Below are 24,603 nucleotides of genomic sequence, written 5' to 3'. Positions count from 1 at the left end.
CAGACTGTGTTGGAGGGTAAAACCAGTAGAATATGCGATGTGTCAGAACTTGAAAGGAGACTTCAGATAATTGTTTCTTTTATAAGAGTAATAAAACTAAAAGACAGAAGATATGTGCTGAAAAATGCACACTGTTCACAGCAAATGTTAAGTTCAAAGACTTGTGTAGCTGCATGTTGTACTAATACTCCCGCTCAGACTTGCAGCGGTACTGACCTCCTAGAATCAGACACATCTGCAAAGGGGTTACCATTGACTTAGGGTTGGTGCGATCAGTTCTCTGATTTGGTGTAGGTTTCAGATTTGTTAACATCTGGACATTCCTGTTCATCTGGAAGGAAGAGCTTTTCATTTTAATTGTGGTGTGAAACTCATTAATCATCTGCTATCATTTCAATCAAGAGGAATAAATATTGTAAATGAATATTCATTTAAAGTTTCTAGCGAGAGAACTCATGTTGTTGAAATGAAAAACAATACACTAATATAGGTCAGAGTGTTCTCTCCACCTTCACGTACTTACTAATTTACTGAATGGAATGGTAAATTAGTTTTACTTTAATGGCAAAGGGGAAATACTAGGTTTTTTCTGGTGTATTAACTGAGAACATGGTGTCTAGTGTTTGGCCCACATACAAAAGCTATTACAGTACCTGGTGTAAAATTCTAGTAGATACTCTCACCTACCTTGTAAGCTTCTTAAACGCAGAGACCATATCATATTTATATCTTTGTAATTGTGTTGGTGCCTAAAACGTTACCTTGCATTTTTGCAGGTGGACAGCAAATGTTTGTTGACTAAATCCACCTTGGTTTAGTAAACTTCTACATTAAGTAAATTGATCAGGTTACAGGAAAAATTCAGGTCCTGATATTTAGTCTTTCATGTTGAGGATATTATTATTGTTGCCATTTTCATTTCTATTACTAATGCAGTAATTTAAACCAATCTTTTGAATTATAACTTTTTATTGACTAACACCTCTCTCATATTTAAAATGAGAGACATTTTCTAGTCTTTATACATGATAATCAACTGAATGTCTGTTACCCACAGCATGCCATACAAATACCAAGCATTTATAATTTTATTATAGTTCTTAAGAGTACTAAGAGTAGTCACGGTCTCTAATTCTGTAATTATATTTCAAAAATATGATAAGCTCAACTCAAATAAAAGACTATTCTTTTAGAAGGACAATCACAGATAATTGCAAGTAAATGCATTGGTATCTGCACTTTTCTTTTAAGACGGAGGTCTGTTGCTTTAGATATGACTCTTGTTCTTTAGGACATATTTATAAAGATAGCTTACTTGAAAAATGAAAAATAACTATTGCTGGTAAGTAGTTTGATGGTGATAAAAAGTAGTTTTTAGAGTGAAGACTAATAAATAGTAAGAATGACAGAAGCAAAGACCAAGAACTAAGAAAATTCATATTGCATTTTGGTATTAGTGAGTGGAACAAAGAGACTGCAACAGACACAGAGAAAAGCAAGATGAGAAAGGTCAGCTGGAGTCAGACATACGAGGACCTTGAATCCTCTGTTATCTGCAGTGACTGCACTTTATACTGTGCTGAATAGGAAGTCTTGATATTGTCTGAGCAGGGGATCTGGTTGTTACGTAAACCACATGTGGAAGGGTAATCTCAATGACGTGAAACACAGAACAAGGAAGGGCAAAGGGGTAATCCCTACTTTACAGGTTATAGAATCAAATATATACTTTCTATTTTATTTTATTACTGTGACGTATATCATACCAATGAGAGTAAAACACAGTAAGTATGTATGAACAGCACTGAGGAATGAACAGCATTTCAACTTTTTAAAAAAAAATATATTTATTTATGCATATAATAACCGGGGTACAGGCCAGAAGTGTGGTGTAAGAGGATTCACCAGGGACAGAGTGGGGAGCAGAACAGGCAGACTGACTGAAATACACTGCTGAGGGGAGCAGCAGGCGACTCAGGAGAGATCTGCTGTGCCGTGTGTGTGTGTGTGTTAGCAACTTGGCCGGGGATTGAACTTGTGCTGCAGGGGCTGAGGACAGCTTCATAGGTTGCATCTTAACCCCTTGCACCACCAGAGAGGCCCAGCATTTCAACTTTGAAGATACTTTTTATAACCTATGTGATATGTTCCTGTTATTTTAGTTTTGTTCTTGACTTTATATAATGGAATCATACTCTAAATATTTTTAAGTGATAACTTCTCCTCACCCATTTAGCATTGTTGAGATTCTCATCTATGTACATGCTCACAGCAGTAGTTCTTTCTTTTCATTGCTGTATAGCATTCTATCCTTTCAGCAAACCACAGTTTTATCCTTTGATGATGATTTCAGTTTTTACTATCACGAACAGTGCAGCTAAGAAACTCCTAGATATGCCTACTGGTATATGTACCAACATTCCTCTAAGTAAGTACCTAGGAGTACATCATTAGAAATGGTATTTTCAACTTATAAACACAGAAAGTTTACTCAGAATCATCAAATTTTCAGTTGAGTTGGAAGGTCATAAGAATTTCTGTGACTCTTCTACCTCCCCAACATAAAAAGTTGACCAAGAATTTTTAAACTCTTGCCAGTATTATAGGTCTGAAACACTTTCTCACTTGTTGTAGCTTATATTTCTCTGATCACCAAAGAGGTTGACTCTTGCCAGATGTTTATTAGCCATAATTGCCTCTCCTTTAGCAAAATATTTAATCATATCATTTGCCCACTCTTTGGTTCCTTTGTATTTCTTTCTTGATTTCAGGCTGCCTCAGTCTTAAATCAGATCACCATATACCCATATGTCTGTTTCTGGCATCTGTTTTCTGATGAATTCATTTTTCACTTATTTGAATATTTAAGAATGGTCAGCTAAAAAGAACTTTTTAGTGAAAAAATTTCAAAAGCTTTTTTTTTTTTAATTTAGAAGAGAAAATTCTTGAAAATGCTCAGTATTCCCTGAGGATTAGCATGCCACCAGAGGGAGCCCAAAGGATGCAGGAGAGTAGCAGCAGCAATTCCCCTGCACACAGCGGAGGGGAAGCTAGTTTGACTAGGCACTTTCTGAGTATTCTTCATTGTTATGTACATCAGTATGTCAGGATTTAAAGCTTTGTTGCAGTATATCTTATCTTTCTACTACTTTATCATTCTTATATTATTTTCCCATATCACTATGGCTCAGTAAGATATATTATGAGATGAAAGAACTATTTTGGAATCACCCTTAGGATTTTCAGTGGTCTACCCGATTCAATGTTCCTAAAGTGTTCACAACACATCATACTCTTGACCCTTCCCCAGACACTAGAACCAGTGCTGAAGGTGGGAAGTTGAGCTCATTAGCATTCACCTCTTTCTAGAACTAACCAAAAACTAGCAACAGAGTTCTGCCACCTCCTAAATCCTCAAAACAAGTACCAAGGTTTGCGTTTGATGCTTTATCATCTGGGAATCCCAGGAGAAACCAGTTCCTCTGTGATTATGTTTTTCCAAGAGGCCGAAGTCCTGCCTGGAAACCCAGGCCAGAGATAAGGACCCTGAACTCTGCTCCTCCAGGCCTGACAAAGAGGTATCTAGACTGACTGTCTTAGCTAGTTATTCCCGCCCCACCCCCCACCTTATCACAGACAGAGGTTAATCCTAGAATATGGACAGACATAAGCCAAGACCATTTGCCTGCTTCTCTCTTTGTATGGGCTGCTAGGGATCTGAATAAATATTTTGTGTTCGATTGCTAAAGCTTTGTTCTAGCAGTGGCTGAGCAAAAACTTCCTGACATATTTTCAAGACTTTTTTGCTCTGTACTTGGGAATATGGCAATAAAAGAGATAGTTAGAGTCCTTGTCAACAGGGGCTTGTTGTCTAGCAAGGATGCAAGACATCAAACAAGTTTTACCTGAGCACATGCTACAAAAAGGAGAAACTCGAGGTAATCATAAAACATGCGGACTTAATTTCTCAGTTTAACACGTGTTACTGGATATTTGCTTTTATTCTGTTTTTTCATTGCTTGGGTATTTTAGCTTAATTTTTATTTTCAGCAGATTCAAATTCTTTTTTTAAAAGTATTTATTTATTTATGCATATGAGAGCTGGGGTGTAGGCCAGAGGTGCAGGAGACGGAGTGGGGGGTGGTGAGAGGATTCACCAGAGACAGAGTGGGGAGTAGAACAGGCAGATCTACTGAAATACCCTGCTGAGGGGAGCAGTGGGCAAATCAGGAGAGGTCTGTTGTGCCATGTGTGCTTCAGTGGCTGTGAATTGCTTCATAGTGCTGACGCTTAACTCCTTGCACTGCCAGAGAGGCCCTCACATTCTTTTAGTAGTAGGCAGATATATATTTGTTTATGTAATCACACAATCACTTTCAGATATACCTCCTTGCACAAAGAATTTGAAATGACATACTGTGGGATAATTTACTAGAACATCTGAGTTGAGTGTTCACTTAATCAAGTGCTGACTTAACAGTGGATGCCAAGCATTACAGAAACTGGTTTGAAACAAAAGGTTTGAATATGAAGATGATGGCTAGGGCAAAGCCTTAGCCAGTCCAGAATGAAAAGAAGAAAGAAAATAGGATTCCTGGGCCTCCCCAGTGGTGCAGTGGTTGAGCACTGGGTTGCAAAGCTGCCCGCAGCCTCTGCAGCGCCGGTTCGATCCCCAGCCGCTGGGCGAGGGTCCCACATGGTGCACAGACCTCCCCTGCCGCCCGCTGCTCCCTTCAGCAGTATACTTCGTCAATCTGCCTGCTCTGCTCTCCCCTCTGGCTCTGGTGAATTCTCTCACCCTCCCACTCTTCTAACTGTACCCAGTGCTTGTATAAATAAATAAACAAATCTTTTTTAAAAAAAAAAAAAAAGGATTCCTGGGCTTCCCTGGTGGTGCAGGGATTAAAGTCTCAGCACTCTCAAGCTATTGCCACAGTCACTGAGGCATGAGTTCTATGGCATCAGCCAGGAAGGTGACCCACATGGCGCAGGAGACATTTCCTGTCTCACCTACCCGCTGCTCCTCACAACATTGTATTTCAGTAGATCTGCCTGTTCTGATCTGCTCCCCACGTCTCTGGTGAATCCTGTTACTCCCCGCACCTCTGGCCTACACCCCAGCACTTATATGCATAAATACATAAAAATAAATCTTTCACACAAATTTGAATACAGGAAATAGGGTTCCTTGCTGTGACTGAATCAGGTACAGGTGGGCTGCAGAGACCTGGAGAGGACCTGCTCCAGCAAATGTTTGCCAAGCAGGAATGAGGACCCAGTGTTGTCAGAGCGCCCCAGTGGGGAAGGGAAGCTAGAATTTAGATTTTTCCAGAATTCTCAAATATTAGTGCCAAGAAACAATTTTTTTTTAAAATCATGAAGTTGAATAAACACCTCTCTCTGCCTTTTTGTGTTTAGACTTTGCATTTCTTGATCTCTTTCTAAACAGGGGTGCATCAATTAGAGGTAATGAGACTTGTTCTCTCTCCCATTTTACTCCTTCCTCCCTTCTTTCTACCCCAGACCTTCAGTCTCTACAATTCACCCTTCAATTCACTTGCTTCTGGTCTCATATAAAGTCATCCAGCTCAGAAAGAAGTAGGTCAAAGAACATTTTGGTCCCTCTCTCCTCAGAGAAGTTTTCTTCACTGAGGAAAGTGGCCACAGTAGGATACAGAGCTTTTAAATGTCCCTTTCTTCTCCTGAAATAGTCTACAGATGGAAAACTTTAGAAAACATTGTCCCAGAATTTCTTTGCTATCTAGAGAACATTTCATCTGGAAGTGAATAAATAATGGAACTTTTTTTTTTTAAAGATTTATTTATACAAGCACTGGGTACAGTCAGAAAAGCAGGAGGGTGAGAGAATTCACCAGAGCCAGAGTGGGGAGCAGAACAGGCAGACTGACGAAATACACTGCTGAGAGGAGCAGCGGGCAAGGCAGGAAAGGTCTGCGTGCCATCTGGGACCCTTGCCCGGCGGCCGGGGATTGAACCGGCGCTGCAGAGGCTGCGGGCAGCTTCGCAACCCAGCGCTCAACTGCTGTGCCACCGGGGAGGCCCACTAGTGGAACTTTTACCACTGCTTAATACTCGCTTCTGTAATATTGTACAGTACAACTCTCTGCCAGGAAGAAACTGAGTTAAGTATGGTACTTAATCACATAACAATGAAGAAATTGCTCCCCAGTTTATATGAGCTGTGCTAACCACTGTTTCAATATCACAAGGATGATGCTCTACCTTTGAGGCCACTAGGTATTAAGATTTTAGGATTGTAAATTCTGCTGGAAAAACAATTCCACTCTGAAGACTTCTGTTCACACATGAATTAGGTAGTAGCAATGGCTGATATAATTATAAAAAGATTTGGCTATTTATTGAAGATGCAAAATGAGTTTGATATTTTATAGCAACCCTGTCTATGTCCAGGTATTGTTGGAACAAGTTTTTCAAATCTTGTTTGCTCATTAGTCTTTTTTTTTTTTTTAATAGAGGCAGGTTTTTATTTATTTGTTTGTTTGTTTGTTTTGTTTATACATGCACTGGGTACAGTCAGAAGCGCGGGAAGGTGAGAGAATTCACCAGAGCCAGAGCAGGGAGCAGAACAGGCAGAAGGACTGAAGTACACTGCTGAGGGGAGCAGCGGGCGGCAGGAGAGGTCTGCGCGCCATGTGGGACTCTCCTCTGGTGGCCGGGGAGCAGCCGGGGATTGAACCGGCGCTGCAGAGGCCGCGGGCAGCACCGCAACCCAGCACTCTACCGCTGCGCCACCGGGGAGGCCCTGCTCATTAGTCTTAAATGGACTCAACCATTGTTAATATTAGAATTAATGGGATTTATAGATTTAATATCTCCTGTTCTTTTTTTGAAAAAAACCTATCACAAATGACTGTGAATTGAGAAATTTTAGCAAAAGAGATGTAATAGTATGTGTGCCTTTTCCCTGATGGTTCACTCTCAGATCCATTTCTTGTCCGTTCCTTACTCTGCTCTTTATCATAAGAAATTGCTTTTGCCAAACTCCCTTGCGCTATGACTTCCTGTAGGTTTGGTCATTGAGATGCACTGGTGAACAGCTTAGAGGGAGGAAGGAAGGGGAAAACTAGAGATTTCTCCCTGTCTCTCTGGCAGTAGCTGTCTTTTTGGTTGTTCCAGCTCCCTTGGAACTGCCCTTCCCTCTGGGGGTCCTGCTTCTGCCTGAATAGCGCCAATGGACAGTCCCAGCTTCCAATTCAATCTCCTCCTACTGCCCCCTTAACACAAGAGGTGGTTGTGACTTCTGGCTGTGCTACCCGAGTTGCTTTACTGTCTACTTGTGCTTCTCCACCCAGTTGTTCAAACACCTGCATAACTAACTACTTACTGCTTACTCCCTTCCAAACAGTGGGTTCCATTTTTTTTTTTTTTTGAGACCCTCACTAATACAAACACAGTGGAGATCTTTGTAAAATGTTTTTCTAAACTTTCAGGTATGTGTCATTATTCTGTTTGTAGACTAACATGTCAGTTTTATCTGTGATGAGATGTTAGGGGGAAAGGATGTTCTGAGCTAATCCCATACAGGCTTTGTGGACCCCACCCCCACTCCAGACCAAAGTCATCAAGACATTGGGAAAGACAAATCCCGTCACCACCAAAGGGAGGGTGGCTGGGACCTGAGGGTGGAGTTAAGCAGCCAGGTTGGGTATAAAAAACCAAACACGTGGGCCTTGGGGGCTCGCTCGCTCTGTTGCTCGCCTCCTGGCTTCACGGCTCCTGGCTCGCGGCTAGCTCTCAGAGTGCCATTTGGGATTCCAGATCGGCGGATCCGGTAGGACGCATTTAAAACTTTGTCTCCCATTTTTTTCCCTGAGCTGTGCATTTCCTCATTTGCCCTTCCCTTGTAAATAAACCTTTTATTAACCTTTCATGTGTGCCTGCAGTAGAGCATTGATAAGTCCTTTTTTTTTAAGATATATTTATTTATTTGTTTATTTGTTTATGCAAGCACTGGGTACAGTCAAAAGCGTGGGAGGGTGAGAGAATTCACCAGAGCCAGAGCGGGGAGCAGAGCAGGCAGAAGGACCGAAGCACACTGCTGAGGGGAGCAGCGGACGGCAGGAGAGGTCTGTGCGCCATGTGGGACCCTCCTCCAGTGGAGCAGCCGGGGATTGAACCGGCACTGCAGAGGCTGCGGGCAGATTCGCAACCCAGGGCTCAACCTCTGCGCCACCGGGGAGGCCCTGATAAGTCCTTTTAAGCGTGCAGGTGAGGACCCACAGTCAGGCACCCCGTTTTGTATCAGGGCTGCCCTATAACAGAGACATGCCCAGGTTTAGTCATATTTTCTACCTACATATTTTCTACCTCCAGATTTTTTATTATCCTGGTTTGAAGCCACGGAATCCCATTTTGCACCTTAGTTTTGAGTACCTTATATTGCCTTTCTTTTAAAATTTCTTAGGAAGACAAAAGTTTAGCAACCATTGGTATAAACCTGTATTTCAGCCCAACTGAACTATGATTCAACAGTTAACACAGGTTTTTATTTAATCTCTGAAAACCATGTGTACTGCTTCTTTCATTTTAATTTTATTTTGTATTGAAGTAATATTGGTTTACAATGCTGTATGTTACAGGAGTACAGCTTCCTACCTCGACAAATCTAAAATATATACCTCATCATGTCCACTACCAAAGGTCCAGTTACCATCTACCACCACCCAGTTGTACCCACCTTCACCCATTCCACCTACCACCCACACCTGTCTCCTCTGGTAACCATCATTCTGCTGTCAGAAACTCCCCTCTGGTAACCACCATTCTGTTGTCAGAATCTAAGGGTTTGTTTTTGTTTTATTTTGTTTGTTCCTTTGCTTTGTTTCTTTAGCTTCCACATATGAGTAAAATCACAATATTTGACTCTCTTTTTGACTTATTTTATTTGGCATATCCATCTCAAGGGAAGATTTGATCATTGAAAACATTAATTCAAATATGTATGTGTGTGTGTGTGTATCACATCTGTTCATTGCAACATTATTCATTATAGCGAAGATACGGAAACAAGTGTCATTGAGAGATGAATGGATAAAAAAGATGTGGCATCTATACACAATGGACTACAACTTGGGTATTTTTTAAAAATCCTTTTTTCATACCTATTCTATGCCTTAAAAAACGAGTACTTGGGTATTCTTTACAACAGATAGACTTGATATTCTGTAGGAGGTTGGTATTAATTAGTTGCGTGTGTGAAGATCTTTTTCAACATTTTTTATTTCTACTTCTACTATATACATATATACACTATATATATACTATATATAATAGATATGTTGTAGAAAATCTCTATACTGTAGTGTATACACACACACACACAGAGACACATGAGAGAGAGAGATTGATTGATTCTTTAGGGTATATTAGACCAGAGGCATTTACCCAAAGAACCTCTTTCCTCAAGGTCCAAAGATACAATGAATGTAACCGCGAAGTCATTGTAACTATATTTCTTCCACTAGTGCCCTGAAGCTGTTAGTCAAAATTTCTATAAAAAGGAAAAAATAAAAAACTAGCCTCCCTGTATAAACAGAAAGACTACATCAAAAGCCGGTGGGAGTGCAGGGTAAGGAAACACTGGAATTACGAAAGAAATGAAGCCTAAAAGTCAGTGAAAGAAAATAAAAGCAGATACCCAAAACAAAGAGATGCTATCAACAGCGGTCACTGAAAAAACATGTCAAACAAAATAAGCAGCTTAAGTTATAAAGAATAAAAGAGATTGAAAGCACACTTTGAAATGTAAAACATCTATTTCCAACCCTCTAATCCTTCTTTAAGCCAAGTATTCCTTTCTTGGGTCATTTACCCCAAATTACTGAAAACAAATACTTGACAAGAGACAATTGAAGTGAATGAATCTTTTGACTAAACTGAAATGAGGCTAGCATTTAATGGACAAAGCTTTAAAAAGGTATGAGATTCAGTTAATATCTGAGTCTAGTTATTTATTTTTTTTTTTAAGATTTATTTATTTGTTGCGTCAGACACCACCACACTGATAAACGGGAGTGTGGAGCAGGCTACATAATGCAGGATGCTGCTTAAGAGCAAGATCCTGGCCCTTTTATTGACACACATAATTGCTTGTAAGGAGATTAGGAAGATTAAAGAAAGGGGAACGGTGTAGAAGATTAGGAATTGTGAGTCTGCCCTCCAGGCACTTCTAATCTACTTGATACACCCTAATCCCCAGCCATGGTTCTAATCTTATCAACAAGGCGCTCCACTGATCAGCTTCTGGGGTCCCTTGTTATACATTGGTCCTCAGCCCCTGGGCATTCCCAGTCATACCTCGTGATGTATGAGTCGGGAGTATGTGTTACGCATTCCTCAGTCCCCCAGGCGTTCTGGACATACCACCTTATGCACATGTTATGCATTGGTCCTCAGCACCCTGGGCATTCTGGACATACCTTGTGAGTCATAACCTTCCCAGTGTGATCCAGCTTTGTGCTCTTGTTTGATTTGAAGGGCTTAAGGGTTGGGCTCCTGTTCCTAACTGGCCGGACCACTTTGACCTTGTTTAGGTGACAAAATGGCGGCCGAATAGGCTGACTAGGAGTAGCAGACCCACATTTATTTATTTATTTATACAAGCACTGGGTACAGTCAGAAGCGCACGGGAGGGTGAGAGAATTCACCAGAGCCAGAGCAGGGAGCAGAGCAGGCAGAAGTGTAACAGGGTGGTCCCCAGGAAAGGGGGAAGTTCCAGGTTCCCTGCCCCACCCAAGGGAGGGTGGAGCTGAGCAGGGAGAGAAGAAGCTGCAGAAGAGACTGAGGAAGGAAGCAGGATGGAGCAAGGAGACCTGGAGGAGGCGCATGGAGCCTAGAGACACGTGAAGAAACTGCGTTTGTCTTTTGGTCGTGGGCTGGGTGACACAGATGTGGGTGAGACCTGTGGGGAGGTGACAATGGCAGCTTTTATCTTGATGTTGATTTTGCTCTTTTCCTTCCGGGCTTGTCTGGTTGTTTCTGGCCCTTTGCTGTGGGTCCCCACTGGAAGATGCTTTAGACTTGTGGCAGGCTTTGGGGCCTTGCTCTGGGCCAATCCCATTTGGATGGAGTTTTAACCACGAGGGGACGGGTAACTTTGGGTGCTTGATTTAGAAACTAGATTCTTTGCCTTTCCTGTATTGTTTCCAAATTTTATTAAAGTTCCTTCCCATTAAAGTCTCATGTTTTGTGTTGATGCAGCGGATGGCAGAACCCATGTAGAATAGGCAGGTTTGCGGGGTTTGGGCTGCCCCTCTCCCTGCCCTATAACAGAAGGACCGAAGCACACTGCTGAGGGGAGCAGAGGGCGGCAGGAGAGGTCTGCGCGCCACGTGGGACCCTCCTCCAGTGGCCCGGGAGCAGCTGGGGATCAAGCCGGCGCAGCAGAGGCTGCGGTGGGCAGCTTTGCAACCCAGCGCTCAACCGCTGCGCCACCGGGGAGGCCCTAAGTCTAGTTATTTTTAATATGTATGGTGACATAGTTTTACTTCAGTAAGCATTAGGTTCTTTGAATAGGCATGGCTGAAAGAAGTTTTTTTTTTTAATCTACACAAAGCAAAACTTTTTGATCAGAGACAGGACTTAAATTTCTAACCGCCCAATTTCCAACATTTCCAATATTTGGACATCCTAATATCCCCAAATTTCCAATTTATGTTTGACAGTTGTGAAAATATTTTTATTTTATTTTATTTTTAATTTTATTTTTATATTCCCCATACAATTGCAACCCCCTTATTTTGACCTCAATTCCTCCTCCCCCCGCCCCCCATTGTGTGTCTCTGGTTCATAGTTGTTTGTTGATTTTGATTTTTTTCTTTCTTATAGTTATTCTTTTTCCTGGTCCCTTACTTAGGTTTTGTGGATTCCTGCTATGAGTGAGACCATCCGATATTTTTCTTTTTCTTTCTGGCTTATTTCTCTGAGCATGATCCCTTCCAGCTCCATCCATGTTGCTGCAAATTGCATGTGTTTATCTTTTTGGAAGGCTGAGTAATATTCCATGGTGTGTATGTACCACATCTTCTTGATCCAGTCATCTATTTTTGGGCATTTGGGTTGTTTCCAAAGCTTAGCTATTGTAAATAGTGCTGCTATAAACATAGGGATGCAGGTGCTCTTTGGAATTAATGTTTCTGTGGGTAAATACCTAGGAGTGGAATAACTGGATCATATGGAAGCTCTATCTTTAGTAGGCTGAGGAATCTCCACACAGCTTTCCCTAGTGTTTGGACCAGTTTGCACTCCCACCAACAGTGCAGGAGAGTTCCTTTTTCTCCACATCCTGGCCAACATTTGTTGTTGCTAGTTTTTTTAATATGTGCCAATCTCACTGGTGTAAGATGGTATCTCATTGTAGTTTTGATTTGCATTTCCCTGATTGCAAGTGATGTTGAATATTTTTTCATATGCCTGTTGGCCGTTTGTATTTCCTCTTAGAAGAAGTTTCTTTTTAGCTCTTCTGCCCATTATTTTATTTTTTAAAGATTTAAGAACTGGGGCACAGTCAGAGGTGCAGGAGGGTGAGAGAACACACCAGAGACAGAGCGGGGAGCAGAACAGGCAGATGGACCAAAGACACTGCTGAGGTGAGCAGTGGGTGAGACAGGAGAGGTCTGCCGTGCCATGTGGGTTTATCCCCAGCCAGATGGGAAACAAACCCGCTCTGCAGAGGCTGTGGACAGCTTCACAGTGCTGTGCTCAACCCGCTGCGCCACTGGGGAGGCCCAGTTGTGAAAATATTTTAAAGAAAATCTTTAAAATTATGATTAACTCTCAGTAGAATCTGACTGTATATAACAAAAGGGGTACAAGTAAAAGAAAGTCTTTACTAGCCAGATTCTTTGGTTAATGACATTAGGTTTCTTTTCTTTTCTTTTTTTAAAAGATTTTTTAAAATTTATTTATACAAGAACCGGGGTACAGGCCAGATGTGTGGGAGGGTGAGAGGATTCACCAGAGACAGAGCGGGGAACAGAACAGGCAGAGTGACAGAAATAACCTGCTGAGGGGAGCAGCTGGCGAGACAGGAGAGGTCTGCCACACCATGTGGGTATCTCCACCGCCTGCAGAGAGGCTGCGGATAGCTTCCCAGGGCTGCGCTCAACCATCTGTGCCACCAGGGAGGCCCAATTTTCTAAAAGTATTTTAATAATAGACTCAGGATGGTAAGAGTATTGGGGAAATGCCGGCACTTTTACCTACATAATCTATTTTAATATGATGACCAATAAAAAGCTTAAACATAGTGTAATTGAGACTTGGCACAGTATTTCTCAACTGAGTGTTTAATCAATACAGAAAATTTATCACACAGATTCTATACCCACACACAATTTCAATTAAAAACAATGACTCTTTAGTGCAGCAATAAAATATTTTAAATGTTTGTTTCCTTTATTTCATAATATCCCTTCATTTTTCTCTCTCTTTTTTTCATAAAAATGTCGTAAGACACAATACAAAATGATAAAGGATTCCAACTTAGGGATCCTTTGGGCTGTGGGCTTCTAAAATTTCACAGTCGTCATCATCTATGTATTTTATAAACAAATTGTCTCCTTATGTACCACATACTTCAGAATTGCAGGCGGTTCTAAATACTAACTCTAAACAAAACTGACTTGATAAACAGATTTACTTTACTCTCCAAACCAGTTTTTCTTCCTGTGAGGTATTGAGTTATTTTAGAATCTTTGATTACTCAAAGACATTCTTTTTCAATGGCCAAAACATAGGAAACTAAGGGATGTGAGGAAACAGAAACCATGAAAAGTACAGTGAATGTTTCAAAGAGAGAAAAAAAAAAAGCAACAATTTTAGCATGCTGTAAAGAGAAGAGGGTCAACAATAATAGGTAACTTACTGTCTCCTACATGCCAGGCAGGTAGCATGTAATAACAGAACAAGGACTAGAATCTACTTATCTTTGAAGCTTATCTCCTAACCGCCATACACACTGCCCACAACACAACATATTGGATATCAAATTCTGTAAACATAATGAAATGGCTCTGTGTGACACAGGAGGTAGAGAATAAGAGCTTAATAGTTTATAAATCAAAACAGAAACCAGGGAGAAAATTGTTTTTAAATGAGTTCCAAAATCTAGTCAGAAATTCTTAGCATTTGTTTGGTATCTTGGGCAACAAGCCCTGCTTTAGACAAAGTGAAATAATTAATCTGTAAGCAAGCAATACAGCCAAGAAAAAAAGCTGTGGTGTAAGCCATTGATCAGGAAAGGTTGTGAATCATTTTGCAGAAATCACAGAACTTCACTTTAGGTATTGCTGCAATGCAAGATTTTCTTGAGAAATTCTATTAGTAGAACTGATCCTTGAGCTATATAATATTGAGTATTTGCTGAACATATGTACCAAAATGTTTCATATACATAAAGAGGATAATAACTTCTTGGAGGTGATTCCAAAGTTTACATATTTGAAACACGAATACTTACCGAGGTTCTGAAATTATTTTTGTGAACAAGTGCATGATGCTGGCTCTGAGAGGCCACTTTAATGTTGCTAGAAAGGCCACTTTAATGTTGCTAGTAAATTGTAATAGCTGCAGTTTCTTCCTACCCAGTAGACATTTCCTTCCCATTTTCTTCTGGGGACACCATTTTTTGTGGCTTAGGTGGAGATGATTCCATTCCCCTTCTCCACCACATACACACTTCCACGTATACCACAAGCAACACCAACACCACCATAACCTTAGGGGTAAACAGATGGTGGAAGTCTAAGCAGATACTGTCTGACTGTGGTAGCAGGGCTTGGCCTTGGGGCAAAACCAAGTAAAGGTAATCACTGTCCTATTTGGGATATTTGCCAACATTGTTGAAGAAAAAGCAAACAGTTGCTGGGATCTCTAGTCGCAAGGAAATAAAAGCCTAGAGTTGCATCATTTGGAGAATCCCTGTAAGAGAAGCTGTAAAGGCCAGGACTGGCCACAGTGCAGGTTTTCTGATCCCATGCAGACCGGGTAAAGGAGGAGTCAGAGTCCTCAGTAGTTTTGCAGGTTTTTTATTTGGGGTTCACCAGGCATATGGCAGGCAGGGGTGCTGGCTGGGAGGCTGGCAGACCTCCCAGCCCCCAGCAAGTCTTCACTCTATCTGGGCTCTCTGGCGTTCTCTGCTTCTGCTTCAGCTTCTCCTTCAGGTTCTGCTGCTGCTGCTGCTGCTGCTGCTGGCGTCCCCCCGTGACGGCGCCTTTAAAAGCACAGTCTTAGCTCATCTGAATCCCATCTACCTATGCCCACACCCTATTCCAGGTGCCCGCCATCAGGCATGCATTCAGGACAAGGATCCATCATCTATCCTGATGGCGGAAGGGCAGAAAAGCCTGATATTTTCTTTACCCTACAGAAGCCAAAAACAGCAAGAAAAATTGTTGAGAGTGGGGCCTCCCTGGTGGCCTAGGGGTTAAAATTTCATTGTTATCATTGCTACAGCTTGAGTTTGAGCCCCTGCCAGAGAGCTAACCCACATATGGCACAGCAGACCTCTCCTGTCTCACCCACCCTCCCCTTAGCAGTGTATTTCAGACAATCTACCTGCTCTGTTCCCACTCTGTCTCTGGTGAATCCTCTCACGGCCCACCTACCCTGAATCTCTGGCTTACACCTCAGTTCTTCTGTGCAAAAATAAATTATAAAATATATATAAAAAAATTCATTAAAAAAAAAAAACATTGAACGTGTGTGTGAGGCAGCATTCCAGTGGCACCCTTTCACACCCTGAAGCAGCTATAGTGAAACTGGAAGCGATTTTGTGTTTTCCAGTTACATCATCCCTGGAAGAGCTTTTTGTTTTTAAATTAGTTTGAGTTGGGTTTCTGTGACTTGCAGAAAAAGGGGAAGCTTGACCATAGGTACACGATAAATACATACAATAAATTCAGTTCTACTCGGATAACACTATAATCCAGGTTTCTGTGACTTGCAGAAAAAGGGGAAGCTTGACCATAGGTACACAATAAATACATACAATAAATTCAGTTCTACTCAGATAACACTATAATCCCAGGTGCCTGCATTTCAGGAGTCAAGGGCAATACCAGAGCCTTTGCTTAGGCATGATGTGGCACAACTTCAACAGAATGGCCCTCATTTTAGAAATTTTGTTTTAATTTCTTTTGTTTTAAAATGCACCATGAGTAAAAATGGTTGCAAAATGTATCTGCACAACTTAGAGAATACTAATAAAAGGAACATCCGTGTACCAGTCCTCAAATTAAGAAACAGCAAAACCCCCACTTTAGAAGCCCTCTTTGTGCCTCTCCCCCAGCACCCGACAGGGCATGCTGTGTATTATTTGGGTTCATGGTTTTTGTGGTCTCTCTATAAATGAAATCATACTGTTTTTTCTTCTGTGACTTGTATTCTTCTCACCATTGAAAAAAATAATCATCTATATCAATATATGGAATAAAATATCTATGTCAATATATAGAACAAAAGTTAATTCATTCTCACTGCAGTGTAGAGTATCCCATTGTGGAAACAAAACTATTCTACTGCTGAAGGACATTTTGGTTTCTCAGTTTTTGCCACAGCAAACATTGCTTCTATGAACATTATTATGTGTGTTCCCGGGGCACATGTTCAAGAAATTCAAGGGATATCTGGAAGTGGAAATAGAGGTTTGTTGGGTATGTCTGTGGTTTTTTTTTGTTTGTTTGTTTGTTTTTGTTTTTTTTTTAGAAAATGCCAAATTGGTTTTCAAAGTGGTTGCACCTATTTAGACTCTTACCAGCAACATATCAAAGCTCTGATTGCTTTACTTATCTTCATTAAAACCTGGCTTTAAACCAACTTCAAACATTTGCCAGTCTGGTTATTGTGATATGGTAACCCTTTTTGGTTAAAATTTTGTTTCCTTGATTACGAATGAGGTTGAGCATCTTTCTCATATGGTTATAAGTCATTTGGTTTCTTCTTCCGTGAAGAAGAAGTTATTTTGCAGATAACTTTTGTTCATGTTTTATATCAATATAGTTTGTCTTAGTAACTCATAGCCCTATATTTATTCTGGAGAGTAATCGTTTGTGGGTTTTATGTGTTGCAAATGTTTTCTCAATTTATTATTTTTTGGTGTCTTTTGATAAACAGAAGTTTTAAATTTAAGTCTGTTTGAAACCATTGTTCTTTTCTTTTATGGTTTGTGCTCTTTGTGTACAATTTAAGAAATACTTCTCTACCCCTAATAAAATAATTTCCTACATATCATTTAAAGAAGTGTGATGGTTTTGCCTATCATTTTTAGGTCTTAATCTACCTGGAAATACTTGCATCTGGTGTGAGTAGTGATCATCGCTTTCTCAGGTAAATTCACCATGTCCTCAGCACAGGGTTATTCAATATCCTTTCTTTCCTCCATTCACCTGTAATGACCATTATGCTTGAGGAATATTCTCTTTATTCTGTTCCATTGGTATTTACATGTAAGTACAAGGCAATCCGAATTGTACTTTGCCTTAATTAGTTTAGTTATGTAGTAAGTCTTATGATCTGGTAGGTTAAGTTCCCTTTTACCTTCTTCTTCAGTAGTACCCTGGCCATCCTTAGTTCTTTTTCCTTGCATGTAAATTTTAGAGTCAGTTATTAGGCTCCACTAAAAAAGAAAAGGTATAATTTAACTTTAATTGACTCTAGATAAATTTAAGGAGAACTAAAACTGTCAACTGGAATATCATCTAATAACACATTTATTTAGCACTTTAATGTCTTTCATAATGTTTATTTCTGTTGCCATTAAAAATAGCATGTTTAAAAATTACATCTTCTAACTGATTTTTATTGGTGATGTTTCACTATTAAATTGTAATTGACTTTTATATATTGATATTTATGCAATTTTGCCAATCTCATTAATTTTCACTAATTTTTTCATGTATATAATTTTATTATCTACAAATGATAGCTTTGTTTCTACCATTCCTATTTGTATCTCATGGAAGTAACTAGAATTTCCAATACAATGTTGAAAAGAAGGGGTAATATTGGATATCTTTTACTTGTTTCTCATCTTAAAGGAAACACTCAATATTTCACTATTAAGTAAAATATTTGTTATAGGTTTTTTTGCAGATAACTTTTATCAGGTTAAGGAAGTCCTATTATATTCCTCATTTTAAAAAAGATTTTATTGTGAAGGGTGTTGAATGTTATTGAATATTTATCCTTTATCTACTGATATTATCATGTTTTTCTCTTTAGATTGTTAATGTGATTAATAAATTGTCTTCTATTAAGTCAACTTTGTGTTCCTAAGATAAATCTAATATGCTAGTATTTGTAATGCATTGTTGGATTTAATATGCTAAATGTTTTTTTTAGAATATCCACATCTCATTTCATGAGTGCTAGTGGTCAGTAATTTTGCACTCTTGTACTGTTAGTTTCTGATTTTGGTTATCCAGGCCATGTTAGTCTGAAAAAAATAAGTAGGGATAGGTGGGCATTTGATATGTTTCTATATTGTGTCCAAACTATGTGTGATTTTTTGTGAATTTACTTAAGAAGTAAAAGGCCACTGTAATGTAAGCATATGAATGCAGATATTTATCTTCTGTTCACATAAAGGTATAGGATAAAGTACTGGAAAAAACTCTCAAGGTGATCACAAGTAAAAAATGCTTATAAATGAACTGTGCTAAAAGTATGTAGTTCATTCTAAAATCTCAGTAGAAAGTATAACTTTTGGAGCAGCCCGGTGAAGATGAGGGGCTGAAATCTTCCCCCTGATGTTCAGGCATGCCCAAACCCGAGGGGGTGATGCCTGTGCTGTGCTCCAGTGGCCTGAACTTCATCCTTGAACTCCTGAGTGAGGGGGCTGCTGGGAAGGGGCAAACTGGGCAGCCATTTTGTAAGCTTTTAAAAGGGAGCAATGCATGCGGGCTTGTTGGTAATTGTACCTTCTCCTTCCATCTCTATACTGCTAGTTCTCCTTCTCTCCATCAGTTAAATTTTTTTTTTTTTCCTTGCTTGCTGCACCCTTTGCATTTGTGGTGGCAGGTGACCATAATCAGAAGCCATGAGAGAGGTTCTGATCTGGGGAAAATTTTTAGACACTTTGCCCAGTAACATAATTGATAAATGCCATGAGAAACACATCAGTCTAAAGACTTTTGACTAGATAGTGACATTTTGGAATAGCTTCAGTCAAGTCTCCACTGGTGTATTAAATTCCAAAAAAAGAAAAAGAAAAAAATTCAACCAAAATGGAATGTCTTATAGTCTCAAGGTCCTGTTTAAATAGGTCAGGAAACAGTAAACATGGGGGAGAGTGGACATTATCTAGTTTATGGCTCCAGCACTGTCAAAGGAAAGATGTAGTATTCCTAAAACCTAGAAGACATTGCCTTTGGCCTCCTCACTTCTCTTAGCAGAAACTTCTACAACATAGTCCTGGTCATTGTATAGAATATCTGAATCACAGAAAGTGTGATTTTAGAAGCCGCCCTGAGAAAGATCTCCTATTTAGGAACAATAAAAGGCGACCAATAAAAAGGAAAGAGAATCTAATGAACTGATAAGAAATTAAACCCTATCAATAAGAACAAATAAGGAAATTACAGTCCATTTCCTTAACTGTCTATAGTTAATTCTAAGTTTCTCTAAGCAAATTCTCCCAGAATCATGTAATATATAAGATCTGGAAGCTAGGACTCTGCTAGAGTTTCAAGAGGGCTCCACGGGCATTGGAGGATCAGGGGAGAATTATGTGTTGACATTGGGTCTATGGATTCTTGGGTTTCTCATATATTCCAGAACCTCTTTAGAACTTGCCAAGGGCCTCCCTGGTGGCACAGGGGTTAAAGACAACGCTGTCAAGCTATCGCCAGCCACTGGAGCACAAATTTGATCCCTGGCCGGCCAGGGAGCAACACATATGGTGCAGCAGAACACTCTTGCCTCCCCCGCTGCTCCCCTCAGCAGTGTATTTCAGTAGATCTGCCTGTTCTGCTCCCCACTCTCTCTGGTGAATCATCTCCCCTCCACCCCCCTGCCTGGTACCTCTGGTCTACACCCCGGTTCTTGTATGCGTAAATAACTACATCTTAAAAAAAAAAAAAGAACTTGCCAAACAAACAAACAAAAAACCAAAAAAAAAAAAAAAAAAAACTAGCAATTTGAGTGGGCTTAAAGAACTCATGGTCCACTTCAGTACTCTACTGAGATAACCTTCATTTCGTCCATAGGACTGCAAAAAGTTAGCTCTTTTCAATAAGGACCAAACTAGGGAGCTAAACGTGGATAAAGTTCCTTGTCTATACTTTTCAAATTAAAACAGAAACATTACAAGTACTGAGACTCTCTAATAGTGGCTTAAGGGAGAACAGAAACTCTCAGTATCCACAAATTCTAAGGCTAATGTTCTCCTTTCTAATGTGTACTGGGCGCACTTTAGATGACTGATACCCAGAATTCACTTTAGTGACTCAGCTTTGTGAACCACAACCTGGCTGAAAGATAGTGAAATGAAAGCAAATCAATAAAAACATCTTTTTATAATAGAAAATCATTTCCTACAATTAAGCATATTTTGATTTCATGCTACCATTATAGGAATATCAACAATATATTTTGAACTGCAAAATAATACTATGAAAAAGAACCATAATCTACATATGGAATGGAACTGTTTAATAATGATCTCTTTTGTGTGGTTGGATTTTCTAAAGAACCATACTACCTGAGATAAACAGTCATTTACTATAAATGAAGCCAAAATTACACAGAGAACTTGTTATAGGACAGGGAGAGGGGCAGCCCAAACCCCGCAAACCTGCCTATTCTAAATGGGTTCTGCCATCCGCCGCATCAGCACAAAACATAGGAGACTTTAATGGGAAGGAACTTTAATAAAACTAGGAAACAATACAGGTAAGGCAAAGAGTCTAGTTTCTAAATGAAGCACCCAAAGTTACCCGTCCCCTCGTGGGTAAAAGTCCATCCATATGGGATCGGCCCAGAACAAGGCCCCAAAGCCTGCTACAAGTCTAAAGCATCTTCCAGTGGGGACCCACAGCAAAGGGTCACAAACAACCGGACAAGCCCGGAAGGAAAAGAGCAAAATCAACATCAAGATAAAAGCTGCCATTGTCACCTCCCCACAGGTCTCACCCACATCTGTGTCACCCAGTCCACGACCAAAAGACAAGCGCAGTTTCTTTACGTGTCTCTAGGCTCCATGCGCCTCCTCCAGGTCTCCTGGCTCCATCCTGCTTCCTTCCTTAGTCTCTTCTCCAGCTTCTCCCCTTCCTGCTCAGCTCCACCCTCCCTTGGGTGGGGCAGGGAACCTCCCCCTTTCCTGGGGACCACCCTGTTGCAAACTCACTTCCATGAAGCCATTTAGTGACATTAATATTTGCTAACAATACTTTCTGATGTAAGGACTTTAAATTTTGAAAAAAAGAAAAACCAGTTTTGAAGTGATGAATTTTTCATTTGTTAACTTAATCTGATCACCAAAATGATATATTATGTTGGTGATTGAAATGATCAAGATATGTTTCCTCAATTCAGATTCACAAGAATCCAAATGATTCCATCTAGAACTAAATGCTCTGATCATTTTGAAATGATCCATGCATTTTTCTAACTTCCTATCTTTTCTTTAATAGATATGTGGTCTTACGCATTTTAAAACTGTTTCCATGGTTTTATTGATTTAGTAGAATGGGGCTGTAAGTCTTTATTAATAATTACCCATTTGATTTCTGATTCTCACTGAATTGAGTCCAAAATATCACCTAAAAACTATAACCCTACATTCACATAACTATGTTCAGATAACATTACACATAATGTTGAAAAATAACTTTCCTTTTGAAATATTTTTTGTGAATGGAAAATAAAATTTAAATAGTCACTCAAAATCTGTATTAATCATAATTAGAATCTCTGATATTTTGATTTTTCTGGAAATAAAACTTACCCTCTCTACAGTAACTGATGATTCTGGAATTGAAATTTAAACACAAGAGTAACTGAATAATTAATTAAAAATACTTTTTTTTAAAGATGTATTTATTTATGCATACAAGAGCTGGGATACAGGCCAGAGATTTGGGGGGTAAAAGGATCTACCAGAGACAGCGGGGAGCAGAACAGGCAGACTGACTGAAATACACTGCTGAGGGGAGCAGCAGGAGAGACAGGAGAGGTCTGCCTTGCCATGTGGGTTTCTCCCTGACCAGCCGGGGAGATGGAACTCATGCTGCAGAGGCTGTGGATTGCTTCATAGTGTGGTGCTTAATCCCTTGTGCCACCAGGGAGGTCCAATTAAAGATACTTTTATGGAATGATACATCTAGAAATTTTACTGGCTCTGGAGTCCTCCAAATAATGGAATAGTAAATTAAGTTATAACATAGAGCCCCCTCAAAATTCATTCAATCCATTTCCGCTAGTATACTTTAAAACTGTTCAAGAGTACAATTTATCTGTAGAAGAAGAATACATACATTTGTACATACAGGTATGACTCCTCTGTAAATGGAGATTTCTTAATTATGTCAATGAATCAGTTAAAGAAAGCATGTCAGGCAGATAAAGTCAAAGTGAATGCTTTCACCTACACTACCATTCTTTATATTTTAATCTTCTTGGACTCCTACATAGAGTATATAGTATATAGGACTGCATTGTAAAAGAAAACAATACCCCATCCATATCTAGCAGACATAATTTCATTCTAGTTTTGTCACTAAGTTGCCATTTCAAACTATAAAATGGTGATGATATTCATTACAGTGTCATTGAAAGGATCAAATGAATGTTGTATTGAATATATGGAAATCAATTTTATGAAAATATACTGTATAACTATGAAGTATCATTCTTTTGATAATCTGGTATTCCTGATGACAATATATAAGTTTCATTTAACTTTTTTCCAAAAATATGTTTTGGGATGAAGATGTACCTACTTTTGAAAATTTATTTATTTATTTTTAAAGATTTATTTATTTATGCATACAAGAGCTGGGGTATAGACCAGAGGTGTGGGGGGTGAGAGGATTCACCAGAGACAGAGTGGGGAACAGAACAGGCAGACTGACTGAAAAACACTGCTGAGGGGAGCAGTGGGTGAGACAGGAGAGGTCTGCTGTGCCACGTGGGTTGCTCTCTGGCCGGTTGGGGAATAAAACTCATGCTGCAGAGGCTGCGGACAGCTTCATAGGTTGCATCTTAACCCCTTGCGCCACTAGGGAGGCTGAAAACATTGTTCTTCCTCAGATAGTAAGTGGACATGGTATTGATTTATAGTTCCCATAATTTATACATGGAAGAAAATAATTTTGCTAACAAAACAACATGGAAAAGAAGAAGAAAAACAATAGAGACCTGTTTTTGAAGTAATGTCCCCTTTCCAGAGCATGTGTGTGATATTAAGGAAAAAAATTTCACGATCCCTGTGAAAGATAGCAAGGAAGATTTTAATTAAAAGGGACTAACTGCAATGAGGACTTTGCAGTGGGGGGAGATACAAGGCTTAATTCCGAGTTCATGGACAAATGGAGAGCAGTGGATCGAAAATAACTCAGAGGACACATCAAGGACGGGGCATTCTTGGTAGATGGACTCAATAGGAGTCTGAACAGGCCTTCTGCTGAAGGCAGGACTGGGTGATCAGATACCAAAGGTGGGGAAGTTTCACTAAACTAACTCAGCAGGATTCTTGCTAAAACTGGACTATGAAGGCCGAAGCAGAACCCAAAGTTGAGGCCTACCTGCACGAGGTCTCAAGAACCTGAACTCTGGCTTGGTCAAGAAAAGTTTCTCCCAGTGACTATGATATCCGTCTCATGGCTTCATGGCTCAAATATCAGCTTTTTTCTAGTTTCATATTGAGAAAATCCAAGATTGCTTTATGCCAACTCTCTTTGTGATGCTGAAAAGCAATATTAACACCAGTGTTCAAAATACAGGTTTGAAGCCCAAGATCTTTCATTTGCAGTTCCCCTTCCAGCAACAATTTTAGTATCTGGCAACCACTTCTAGTGTTAGTGGCTAGTTCAGAACAGTTTTGAAAATAATGGCCTCACTATAGTCCCGATACATTTTAAAATATTGGAGTTTTTGCCCTGCTGTTGGATGTGGGTATATGTAGTGTTGAAATGGAACTCAAGGTTTAGGCTTGGCATCCAAAGAAGACTAGTGCTTTTACTCCTCAACAGTAATCTGACTATAAAGTTAATGCCTCCTTATTTTGACAACATTGAATTTTACCTGAAGGTTAAGATATCTCCTCACCCTTTAATGAAAATAGCTTACTGCACTGAACCACCCTTCCCCATAGGATTTAGATAAGATCTGTTTAATCCTTGTTTACTGATGACAGTGCTAGACACAGACCCTCTAAATACCCTTTCTCTGCCTTGTAGATAACTAGCTGAACTGCTCTGTTCCCACTGAGCAACAGGAACAAAATGATCTAACCAAACTGTGGTGACGCTTCCCTCTTGCCCCCAGGCTCTCTCTGAACCTAAGTCAGCATACTGTTCCTCCTTAGAGCAGCTCTCTTGAGACAGGACTGGCCTGGGGTAAAAC

At 39.9% G+C, this 24,603-nt stretch overlaps 1 long non-coding RNA gene across 4 annotated transcripts in view; it reads right to left on the bottom strand.

Annotated features, from left to right (window-relative positions):
- Positions 1–24,603, bottom strand: part of LOC119239173 (uncharacterized) — a 37,100-nt gene that overhangs the window by 8,062 nt on the left and 4,435 nt on the right. For 3 of the 4 annotated variants that reach the window (XR_008550166.1, XR_005123766.2, XR_008550163.1), the window contains exon 2: positions 23,784–23,944. This is a non-coding gene — a long non-coding RNA (uncharacterized LOC119239173). Of the gene's footprint in view, positions 1–23,397; positions 23,466–23,783; positions 23,945–24,603 lie in introns of all 4 variants that reach the window. The other variant, XR_008550165.1, reaches the window with a different exon arrangement.

This window comes from Talpa occidentalis, unplaced genomic scaffold (genome assembly GCF_014898055.3).
Source record: "Talpa occidentalis isolate TD23 unplaced genomic scaffold, MPIMG_talOcc4v2.1 talOcc4.11, whole genome shotgun sequence".
NCBI lineage: Eukaryota > Metazoa > Chordata > Mammalia > Eulipotyphla > Talpidae > Talpa > Talpa occidentalis.
Note: the sequence above shows the minus strand (reverse complement) of the source record. Positions and strands in the feature narration are given on the sequence as shown.